The sequence below is a fragment of the Pezoporus flaviventris genome, unplaced genomic scaffold (assembly GCF_033815535.1).
Source record: "Pezoporus flaviventris isolate CSIRO_AGI_PZ_B2104156 unplaced genomic scaffold, CSIRO_AGI_Pfla_v1 ptg000020l, whole genome shotgun sequence".
NCBI classification, from domain to species: Eukaryota; Metazoa; Chordata; class Aves; order Psittaciformes; family Psittacidae; genus Pezoporus; species Pezoporus flaviventris.
In genome coordinates this window covers 1,598,670-1,610,350 of record NW_026892568.1, presented here as the reverse complement: position 1 = coordinate 1,610,350, position 11,681 = coordinate 1,598,670, and the positions used below count along the sequence as shown (strand labels likewise).

At 48.0% G+C, this 11,681-nt stretch overlaps 1 protein-coding gene across 1 annotated transcript in view; it reads left to right on the top strand.

Annotated features, from left to right (window-relative positions):
* Positions 1-11,535: 11,535 nt before the first annotated feature.
* ARSG (arylsulfatase G) overlaps positions 11,536-11,681 on the top strand; it is a 44,733-nt gene continuing 44,587 nt past the window's right edge. The window contains exon 1 of the mRNA XM_061455269.1: positions 11,536-11,596. The gene's annotated coding sequence lies outside the window, so the exon portion shown is untranslated. The remainder of the gene's footprint in view (positions 11,597-11,681) is intronic.

The window sequence follows — 11,681 nt, the reverse complement described above, 5'->3', positions numbered from 1 at the left end:
AAAGTGTTTAAAGAGCAGGTTTCCCCCAGGCTGTAGTGTCATGTAGGCAGTTCAGCTGGCCACTTTCCCTATGGAACAGACCAATTCCTGTGGATCATGATGCTGGCCAATACTTTAAATGAATTTTTATTAACATAGCACATGTGGCAAGTGGTGTGACATCATGTTCTCACTGCTTGGAGCAGTGTCCCTGCTAGGATGTAGGAAAGCCGCCTGTCTTCTGAACTTAGCCTTTACTTACTGTGATTGTAAGTTGTATTAACATCTCTGTACCTCATTCCCCTGTCAGTAGAAGGGGAATAGTGTATTTTTATTTAGTTAGGTGCTTTGAAAGACCTCTATTTTTTATATCATCCAATGAGTAGTCATAGATTAGTCTGCGATTCCTGCCATAAGGCACTATTTTGGGAGGAAGGAATTCTGAAAAGAGCTTGGGAGGAGTCAGTGCATTATCTGAACGTAAGTGTAAAGTCTGGGTGCAGCACTGATGTCGGGAGGATTAATAGCATCTTTAGGTGGGGATATTTAAGGTTTTGCCTCTTTACTGGACATGGATGTGATGGTTACTTCTGGTTTGATGTATTCAGGTCGTATGTGAGCAATTCAAGAGGATGAACTAGAGGTGTCAAAAAAGGCTGCTGAGACTATTTAAGGGATTAGACAAGAAGCATGTAATGGGAGTCCAGAAGTTCTCCATTTCCCTCATTGGAGAAGGATGATCTGTTGAGCTATAAATGTTACATGAGCAGACACCAAACCTCTGCATACATAAGCCTCATAGTCCAGTGTTGGAAAGCAGAAGCTGATCAAGTCCATGCCCTCATTAGTCAGCAAGAGGAGTAGGTTTGGTTCTCCCCTTTGCTGACAGTTGTCTGAACAAGTGTCTTTATGAAAAGAGACTTCTCTCTGCTCTAATTACAGTGATTAATTTGGAGAGGTCTCTAGTATGTGTGTTGCAGGATGGCAGACCAGATGCTGCAGAAATGACTAAAACTGGATAGCAGATGATAGGAAAACAACCAGGAATTTGTCTAAACAAAATTCTTTATGTAAAACATTGATGAATTTTGTGTCAAGGGACCTGCTAATTTACTAAAGATCCTCAAAACTGATGTCAGTCAAAGGGTGTATCAGTATCACCAAGGCACTGGGTACTCAGCAGGCTTCTCCCCTCAACCAACACCAAATAAAATGGTTTTAATGCTTTTTAGATCACTTGCCCTGTGAACACCAGGGCTGGTAACATAGCGACGTGGCCCCTGCAGTGTTGGGCCATTCTGGCAAAGCAGGCCCTGGTAGATAAGCACTATATGAATCTCAGGCAAAAATTAGTTATTTTAATGAAATTGAGTCAAATCACTTGTGTTTCCCACTGCCACTTGTGTAGAGGGGGCGAGGGAATGGACCTTGCTGTATCTCTTTACGTGGTTCCTCTGTTCATGCTGGCTAAACTGAATCAGTGTTTGGTTTTTCCATCTTCAGCCTTACTCTTCATTAGCTACCTGAGAAAGGGCACAGGGTGTACTATTGTTTGTCTTTCTTTTCACAATGGTTTCTAAATATTATGTGTTTATAGTAGAACATCATTTTGGTACAAAAGCTGAAGGACTGATGTTTTGAATCAATTTTATCCCGAAGCAAAGAAATGAATCGCAGTTGGCTAGTAAAGAGTGCAGCCTGCTCATGTAAATCAGTCTGTGGTACAAGGTCAGAACATACTTTTAGTGAAGGTGGGAAAGCAGGTGGAAAATCAGGTTTCCCCAGACTCCCTTAGTTCTCTTTGATGGAGTGATCACTGACCATATGGAGATATACCACTGTCTCGTACAGCTTTCCTGTACTTGAAGGTGAAATTGGTGTTTTAGCGACTGTTCCCTGCTGCAGCGTGTTTGATTTGTTACCTGAAAACTGTGGCTGTTCATCAGAGCTTTCAAAGTTTTACTTTTTTAATGTATTTTATGTGGGAGCTTAAGCCATCAGGTTGTGTAAAACTAAAGCTTTCTTCTCGAGTATCTGCTCTTAACCAAGTCAGGCGGGTTCATCGATCTCAAAGGCTGTATATGGGACTCATTTGTCTAGTAAGTAGCTTCACATCCTGCCCATCAGAGTGATTGGAGCAGACTGCTCAGGTCGGGTGGGTGCTTCAAGCTTCATGACACTTGGCTCATCATCATACTCATGATCAGTCCCAGATAGGTTGGTCCTGCTGTGTCTGCTCCATGTTGGGGAGCACCTCCCTGCTGAATGCCTTGGAACCAAGGATGTTCAGCGTGTCCCTTGGCCATCGGAACACTCCTCTGGGTATTCCTCTTTCAGGACGGTTGCAGACGGTTCATTTCCAACAGTTCCTGTTCCAGATGGATCAGACGTTTCATGCCATACCCAATGGTTCCCCAGTTAACTTTACAGGTCTGTTTGATGGTACCAGTAACATAGTTTGGTTTTGAATTACACAGCATTGCAATCCAGTGCCATTTTGCAATTTCTTTGCCTTGTACTTGAACAGAAGTGGAATTGCAGACTATTTAAATGCGCTTTCCTGCGCTTCCAGTAGCAGTGAGAGCTTACCTGACGTGAAGCCTTTCTGTAAAAACTCCTTTTATAACAACCTCATAGATCTTTAACAAACCCCAGATTTGTATTAGCTTTGTATAAATGTTTGTGGCTTACAATTTTATATGTTTTAACTTTTGATAAACTTTCCAGGGACTACTTTTTATTGTAAATTGGGTTTTTTCGTTGTTGGTTTTCTCCTTGCTTTAGGTTCAGATTGGCAATAAGTTATTTCTAAGGGAGGTCTTAGAAGAGAAAAGCATCACTTCCTTTTTTTATAAGACGGTTAAATTGAATAGTTTCACACCTCTTACACTCGCTTGTACATTGCTCTGTACATACCCTCAAAGTGTTGCCTTTCAGCTATTAATATTTGCCTTGTGTACAAAAATTACTGATGATGAATAAACATATACAGCCTCACTTGGTATTATGACATTGTTTTCAATAGAGGCAGCCAAGTGACTGCTGGCTGGCAAAGAGCAGGGATTGCTCCTGCCGCAGCTTGTGTTTCACATACATTATGTACTAAACCTGGACTCTTCAGCCCTTTGCTAAAGGGCTCCACCTGATTTGCTTTCTGTGGTAGAGAGGCAAAAGGAAATTGCTGACTTGCATCTCACAACCAGTTTGGCACTCAGTGTCTAAAATATTGATGCCCCTTGTGTGTGGTGTTGCGTAAGTGGCCAGAACTGTGTAAATGATGTATCACGGTACTGGTCCTTTCCAGCACAAACCATCTGTGCTCTTAACAGGTCGTGTTTGGTTGGGGCTTTTCAGCCCAGTATTACAAGGGTAATTGCATCAGGGTTCACCAGGGTTTCTAGTTAAGCTCTTGTTGGCTAAAGCTCTCATTAGGAATGGGTAAATGGTGGTGGACCCTTCACAGCACCTCACAGACAATGATAACGCAGTGTGGAGAGCTGAAGGATGGGCAGGGAGGGAGCCTGTTCCAGGATTCCTGTGAGCGAGTTTCAAGGAAGTTTCTTCACATTCACAAAGCTCTTGATTTAACAGAACACCTCATTGCATGTGCTGCTGCATTCAGGTTGGGTTTTCAAGCCTCTTCCTTCCTGTTAGAGTAACTGGCTGGTGACACAATAACTGACATAAGGGAACGAAAGCGGAATGGAGCTGTGCTGAGCTCCCTTCCAGCCCAAACCACTCTGCAATTCCATGATCCTATGAAAGGAGATGTGTGCTGAGGCTGGAGCACTATGCTCCCTGCCTGTGGATCCAGCAGAGCTGCTGCCTGGCTCTGCAGAGGAAGCCAAGAGTTTGATGAATTGGTGAGCACTGGATGTGACAAACCTGGATGTGGAGCAGGCTGTTGGGAGCCGCTTCCGTGCCTGCGGCCTCATGCGAAGGTTAATGTTTAAAGCCTGTGTGCTCCCTGGCACTGGCTGTGGCAGCAGCTTTGTGTGTGCTGTTCCTCAGGCAGGGAGGAGGAGGCAGGAACATGTTTGCAGCGGGTGCAGCAAGTGAATAAATCCCATTACTCTGCTTGGATGGGTCGAAACATGGTGACCCAGTGAGATGATGCTGATCTGTGCAGTGGTGTTTATTGATTTAGGGCTTACAGAGCAGGAGGAAGCACAAGGTCCTGTGCATCCATTGCTATCCTGTTCCCCACTCCCTATTCCAATATTCAATATAATGGATCATGGATCTTGCATGGATAAAGGATGCTGACTTCTTTCCCCATTGGCTTTTTCCCAGTGACAAACACTGATGCTTCGAGCCTGAATCCCTGCTTGGTTTCTAGTTCTCTCCTATCCAGCACCAGGCCAAGCCTTGGATGGCTTTTCCCCACATAGCATGCTCTGTGCTCTCCTCTGTTCACTCTCCTTTTGCCTGCAGCATGGAATAAGTCAACTTCTCTTACGCAGAACCAAGCCACCCACCCCTTATCAGATTCAAAGGGGAAGCCGTAGTGGAAAGGACATGTTTTTAACCTTACCCTTCCTCCAGACAGATCTCTGAATGATGACAATGAAGACTGTTTCCACGCTGTTTACCATGCAAATGATGTCTGTGGGATGAGACCAAGTGTGAATAACTCGTCTCCAGCAGCTCACCACACGTTAGAGCATTGCTTTCACATTGAGCAGGGTGGTCACCAGCCCTGACGTGAGGTTCAGCTCTGAGTTCTCTCTGCACCCTCGGTCTTTACATGGGAGATGTGCTTTGTTTTCAGCTCTTATTGAAAGAAAAGGCAGTGTCTGTCAGTGTCTGTCTGTGCTTTGTATTTTGCACTTCATGAGTTGGATTCTCTTATGTTAGTCTAAAGTAAGGGTGGGAGCAGCTGTGAACTGATGACTGTTTCCTGCTGTAGCCTCCATTTTCCCTGACAAGCAAATGGAAAAACTTCAGTGAAACCAGCATTTTTAGAGTTATTAACACCAGGATTTGCAGGGGAGCAAGCAGAGCAAGCCTGCCGCAGCAAGCTTACATCATGTCTGTCACTTGCTAAGAATTGCCTAGAATTGAGGGAAAACTTCCTCTTTTATTCATGCAGATGACCCACAAAGAGTCCTCATCCCCATCTGCAGAACAGTAGGAGATGTGGTGCAGCCCCTGCCATGGACAGGGACACCTTCCACTAGAGCAGGTTGCTCCAACCCCCATGCAACCTGTCATTGAGCACTGCCAGCGATGTTCAGAGATGCCCTGCTCACAGCAGGAAACCTTTCACTGTTCCTGCAATACTGAAGGAGAGATGGAATCATTAGGCCAAGAAAGCACAGCCTCTCTCTTCCCATTGTGTGCTTGTCTCCCATGTCCAGTCTTAGCCATAAGATGCACAACATGAAATACACTAAATCATTTCTCCCAGCATGTAGCAAATCCTAAACTCTTGTTCCCAGTGAAACATTGCCTCTCATGGCAGTGGTAATAAAGCAGGCAACAGTTACCTCTGCTGTCATATATCTGGGGATGCCACTGGGGTAAAGGAAACATCTTCACATGTACCAGCATCAGCAGCAAGTTCCCTTGTTGTGCCAAAGCACCAATAGGCACCGTTGCAAGATTCCTTCCTTTCGAAAGCCAATTGCCTGGACAGGTCGATTAGATAATGGAGAGGTTTTACTTATTTAATATTCATTGCCAAAGTAGCTCCCCTCTTAAGGCACACAAGGTGAAGTGCTTTGTTTTCCCCTTTGCAGCAGCCAGGATCCAATGTGAAAGCATCACACTGGAGGACAGCCAGTTCCACTGGAGCCAGGCTCCCACCCCTGTCTCCATACCCCATCTGGTTTGCTTGCAGCAAGACAAATGTCTGTGATGGTGCCAGTGTAAGGGGAGCAGAGGTGGAGAATGTGGTCTGGCACCTTCACTTACTGCTGTGGCTCCTGTGGAGGTCAGTGATTCCATGGGCGGTGGCGGGGAGAGTTAGGGAATGTTTATTGGAGCTGGCAGTGTCAAGGGCCATTTATGATCAGTAGGGAGGGGAAACCACCTCCAGAGAGCAACTCTTGGCCTGAAACAGTGCCCCAGGTTTGTTGGAGTGACCAGCCCAGACTTGGTCAGGGCTCTTTCAGATACCTGGAGTGACACAAATCCACCTCCACCCCAGTGCCTTGGGCTGTGATTCACTGATCAAGAGATGCAGCACGGTGTGTGTCAGTGCAGAGCTCTCTTGAGGTCCTCGGAGGAAAGGTCTGCCTTATCTGCTTGCTGAGGGTTGTTCAGTGTGGGGTCCTCCAGTACCACTCATGGCAGGATTTCACCCATCCCATCTCTACATTCACTTCTGTAACAGTCACAAGCCATTGCAAACAGCTTCACATCTTAGCAGTGCCATAGGAAACAACACCGAGTATTTTACAGTTCCTTGCTGAATCCTCATTTAAATTCCCATTTCCATAGCTGGAGCTCTTTGGATCACACCTTTCTTTAGCACAGGCTGATTTTTCCCTCCATATTCTGGCAAGATAGGATTTCTGTTTGTGCAGACATGGTTGTCACCCCGGCTTTCTGTCTGTGGGTAAGCCCAGACTCTTGGGAAGAGCTCCTGATGCCGTGCTTATGGAAAATACTGTGGAGCTGAGCCTATTAGTAAGAGAAACAACAGATCTGCAAGGCATTGATACTTTGTTTGACTTAAGTGGCAGAATTAATCACTGCACACCACTCTGTTTGAGCCCCAAACTGTTCCCATGCCAGCATTAACACCACAGTGCACCCCAGAACATCATCAGAAACATCAGAGCTGTCTCTGCTTGCTTGAGATCAAATCACTGCGGAGGGAGCAGCGCCGTGATATGAGCATGGGACTGGATTCCAGGAACATCTGCGTGCTAAATATAGCATCCATGCTGGCTCAGCGGCATTGGGTCCAGCAGATAACACCCTGCATCAGGACAAGGAGACAGGACAGATCATAGCAGGAGGTTTGAAATGCAATCTCTGCCACTGCATCGGCAGTGCTTCCCAGGAATCCCTGGATCCCTGTCTTTGGTGTATGTCTGTTTGCAGTGCTTGAGAGGGTAATGATATAATGAGGGGGGAAACCAGAACATGGATGTACCTATGTTGGAGCAATGGGCTACACTCCTGTCTGAACAGTCTCTCCCAGCAAGCCTCATGGTGTTTGTAAATGCATCTGAGCACAAAAAGCATCACATGAGCATGCAGTATCAGAGCTTTTGTTTGTTTTATAAACCCACCAAAGATCTATTGGGTGTGTTGGGGAAATGCTGCTTCTGGCAGGGGAATAGAAAGGACACGCCTTGCTTGGATGTGATGGGAATAAGCAAGAAGAAAAGCCCTTATCTGTGAAGACAGGAGATTCCCAACAGTACAGGAGTTACGTCAAACATCTGTCTCGCTGTTACACGTTAGTTTGGGCCGCTGCTGCCTAGTTCTGTTTTCTTTTGTTTAAAGGTTAAGATGCAAATATCAGTGTAACAAATTAGTGGAATTCTAAGGAATTGCAAAAGGTTACACACACCTATAGTGGGGGCATGTTGTAAATGCCATTTAGCAACGTGGCTTTTCTGCTGAGAAATGGATAGAAATTTGAAATCCATTAAAAACTGAAATAAGTGGGAATATTACAGCCCCGAGGAAGGGCTCTGCTGTGGCTCCCGCAGCCTGTGTGGATGAGCATCCACCCGGTCGTCCCTGTCTCCGGTGGGCCGGGCCCCCAGTGGCGGTGCGGGGCCGGCAGGGGGCGCGCAAGGGCCGCGCAGCCGGGGGATGCCGCGGTGGGGGGGACACGGACGGACCAGGAAGATGCTCTGTCCATCGGGAAGTGCTTTGGGAGCACATCCCGTGGAGAGGATCGCGGGTGGGACCTATGTGTGCGATGAGGGGAGAGCAGCGGCATCTCCCCCCCGCAGCTGCTCCGTTTCTGTAGCTGTTTCTCAGGTCCTTTCTCAGGTGAGGGCCCCGGCCCACCCTGCGGTGCTCAGGGTAGAGTGGAGGGGGATGAGGCCATGTAAACAGGGACACTTGGCCTTACACCGGCTGTTTATCACTTCCTGATGTGTGAAATTTGGTGTATTTCTGATGTCTGTCAGCACCCATGGCTGTGGGACATGATGTGGGGCTCCAGGCATGTATCTGTTACAAGGGCATGTAAGGACAGGACAAGGGGAATGGCTTTAACCTTCCAGAGGGGAGATTGAGCTGAGCTCTTAGGCAGAAGCTCTTCCCTGTGAGGGTGCTGAGGCGCTGACACAGGGTGCTCAGAGAAGCTGTGGCTGCCCCATCCCTGGCAGTGCTCAAGGCCAGGCTGGACACAGGGGCTTGAAGCAAGCTGCTCTAGTGGAAGGTGTCCCTGCCTTCAACTCTGCACAGGTTGAAACTGGATGAGCTTTAAAGTCCCTTCAACCCAAACCATTGTATGTGTCTGTGGTCACCTGAATGAACCCTATAGACACCCTCTGCCTCTCTGCCCTGTGTGAGTGATTACAGAAAACTATAGGATCAGAGTCACACAAGCCCCCAACCTTTTCTTTCCACCCTGTCTCCAGCCTTGGTTCTGGAGAGCTGGAAGAGCCTGGACCTGTGACCCATGTGCCAGCACCACTGTCCGGTTGCTTCCCACTGCCCTGCAGGAGCCAGTACTCAGGAATGCAGGAAGCCCATCTCCAATCCTACAGCATCCCCCATTCCCAAGGCCTCCTGGGGATGAGGGTCAAGTGTTACTACCTGAATGCTCGGCGCAGCTTTCTGGCCACCCTTGTCCTTGGGCAGCGCATTCCTGGCTGGATGTGTGCCTGTCCCACACTGGGGTGCCCTATGAGCCATCACCCCATGTCAGAGCCTGGATTACCCCCCAGCACCGTGCAGCCTGCCTTCCACTTCCTCTCAGGCTGCGTTTCACAACCCCCATTAGTTTGTTTCAGCTGTTGCTGTAGATACTGCAGCTCCTGTCTTGTTTGTCTCATCTTCCTACGGGCTCACAGACGTAAAACCCGAGCAGACACACGAGGTCAGGGGTTCCAGAGGAAGCTGTGGTCTGAGACGTGCAAAGCAGTGGCAGCGGTACAGAGTTACACTTGTGGTTAGCAACTGTTTGTTTGGTTTGCTAAGTAGAAGCAGGTGCTACCAGAGATCTGGGGCAAGCCGAAGGGTTCTGCTGCTCACATGGGTCAGGGTTGGAACCCTTCTGACCAGTATGAACCATCTTGGTTTACATACAAGGAGCAGGATGCAGTGGAGAGGGAGAGAAGGATTTTGCTTCAGTCTTCCAATGTGAAGATTAAGGTGGTTCAACTCTAGTTTGTTTTCACTTCTCACTATCAAGGCATGCATGAAGATGATAGTGAAATAGTGGCAGGAACCCAAATATGTTCACTGTGAGCATTCGAGGGGAGCCACAGGTGGTTATTGAAGTGCCTTGATGTGCTGCAGGACTAAGGCATGCAAGCAGAACATATAATACATGCAGCAAAGGTCATTATTTAAAGGGTTACTTGCTGTCATTGCCTATGGGCTGTTTGAAAACATGCTGTCTGACAAGAAACTACCAAGTGCACTAAAAATTCTTCACTGAAAAGCTCATGTTTGTATCATCTCTTGGCTGACACCGGTTGCTAACGTGATGCTACAGTATTTGGTCTGTGCTGATGCTACGTGGAGCCAGGAATGTTTGTCTTCATCCCTCTTGAATGCTGCTTTCTTAAATAGAGCCAGGGGTGTGCTGTGTCCCATGGCTTGTGCCATTGAATGAGTGGTATTTTATAGGATTAATAATGAAATTGCAGGAATTAGAGTTCCATTGCATAAGTAAAAGGTGTTTTGCAGGTGAAAAGGGGCAACAGTGAATGAGCAGCTTGGATTTGGGGTGTTGGGATGACGTGGGGAGAGGCAGTCCATGAGCACACAGTGTGATGTGGTGCAGTGTGTGCTGTCCTCAACCAGAATCCCAGGTACCAGGGTCTGCCCGCAGCATAGGTTGCACTTAAGTGCAATGCATGAAGATCAAGCAGAGATGCCTTGAACTTTAATCCAGGTCATTTACGCGTTCCTCTCTTTAAACCAGGCTCACAGATTTAATTGGTGCTTTAATTTCCTGAGCCAGGATGGCATTTTTAATCACTGTGGCCAGGATTTGGTTGGGTTTCCGTTACTCTTCACACCACCCCGGTAGGATGCTGCCTCCTCTGGGCTAGTAAATGGGTTTCTTTGTGCCAAATCCCAATTGATCCCAGTTGAGCCCCAAATCCGGCTGATGGGGGAATGTTCCCACTGGGCACAATTTTCAGGATTAATTGTTGCTTCATGGATCTACTTTTGTGCCCCTTCCTCACACACTGTGAGCAATTATCTTCTCTGCAGTGGGTCAGTTACCTGCTGTTGGAAGCACCCACCAGAGTGCACCTCTATGGAGATATGTAAAAACTTCCTCTTTTGAGATAGATTCACACATTTTGATGTTTATTGCTGTTGTTTCCTTCATTATTAATATTGAATTTGCCGTAATACACAGTTTATGTGCAGTTTCCTCTTTACACATTGTTAGTTGACCAGTTCAGCCCTTTATGCTGTGCTGAAGGTACTTTTAACCAAGGAGGGACAACACATCGGTCTGGCTGCAAGATCAGTCTGGTCCTTGAGGACACATGAGGTTACATTTCGTGTCTCATTTAAAGATGTGCAAAAGAGACTGAATAAAGCAAAGAGACACAAAAGAGATTGAAGAGGCTGCCCCATCCCTGGCAGTGTTCAAGGGCAGGTTGGACACAGGGGCTTGGAGCAAGTTGCTCTAGTGGAAGGTGTCCCTGCCCATGGCAGGGGTTGGAACTGGATGAGCTTTAACACAAACCAGGCTGGGATTCTGTGGAGATCTCTGGGATGTGAAGGTGCTGCTGGAGATCTGGGGAGGATCGGGGTGGCCTCAATGAAACCATTTACAAACTAAAGCTTGAGCATGGTTTTGTATTTAAGCATTTGGTTAATGTGTTTGCATGAGGACTTGCTCTTGCTGTTGTGGAGGGACGTTTCCATCTCCTCCTCTCTGAGGGCTTTTGACTGTGATACTTGAAGAAGCTGTGAAGGGCTCTGACTCCTCACCAGTGGAGGCAGGAGGCAGCAGAAGGGAGAAGCAGCAGCAAAGTCACCTTTGTGCCTGCAGGCTGCTTTCCAGGTACTGTTGATCTCATGTTATTGTCCTGCTGGCAGAGCATGGGGAGTTGCATGAGCTACCCAGGGAAGTTGTGTGCGGGCAAGGATGGACATGAGTGTTACTGAAGTTCCAGTTGAGGGCCTTCCAGAGACAAAACCGGCTGTGGGCTCTGTGCAGCCGATGCTTGAGCAGGACACGGCCATGCTTTGCCAGCAGCAAGGGAATAGCCGCGAGTCTGTTACATGAGGGGCTTGCAGGAGGTCGGGGAGCTCATTGCTCCTGTGTCACTGGGACACGCGGGTGGGATGAAGCCCCTTTGTGCCCCATGGGGTGCCTCGGGGTGCTCTGCGGATGGCACAGCCGCTCGCATGGGCTCCGCGCTCCTCCCCTCTGCCTGGACGGACACGGGATGGGGAGGAGCAGGACCCCGCCGTGACGGCTGAGCCATGGCAGCCGCTCTGCCCCGTGAGTGCTCAGGCTTTGCTTCAGCCTCGTCCCGCTGTGTCCGGGGGGGGTCCCCTATGGCGGTGGCTTCTCCCTCGCGGTGCCC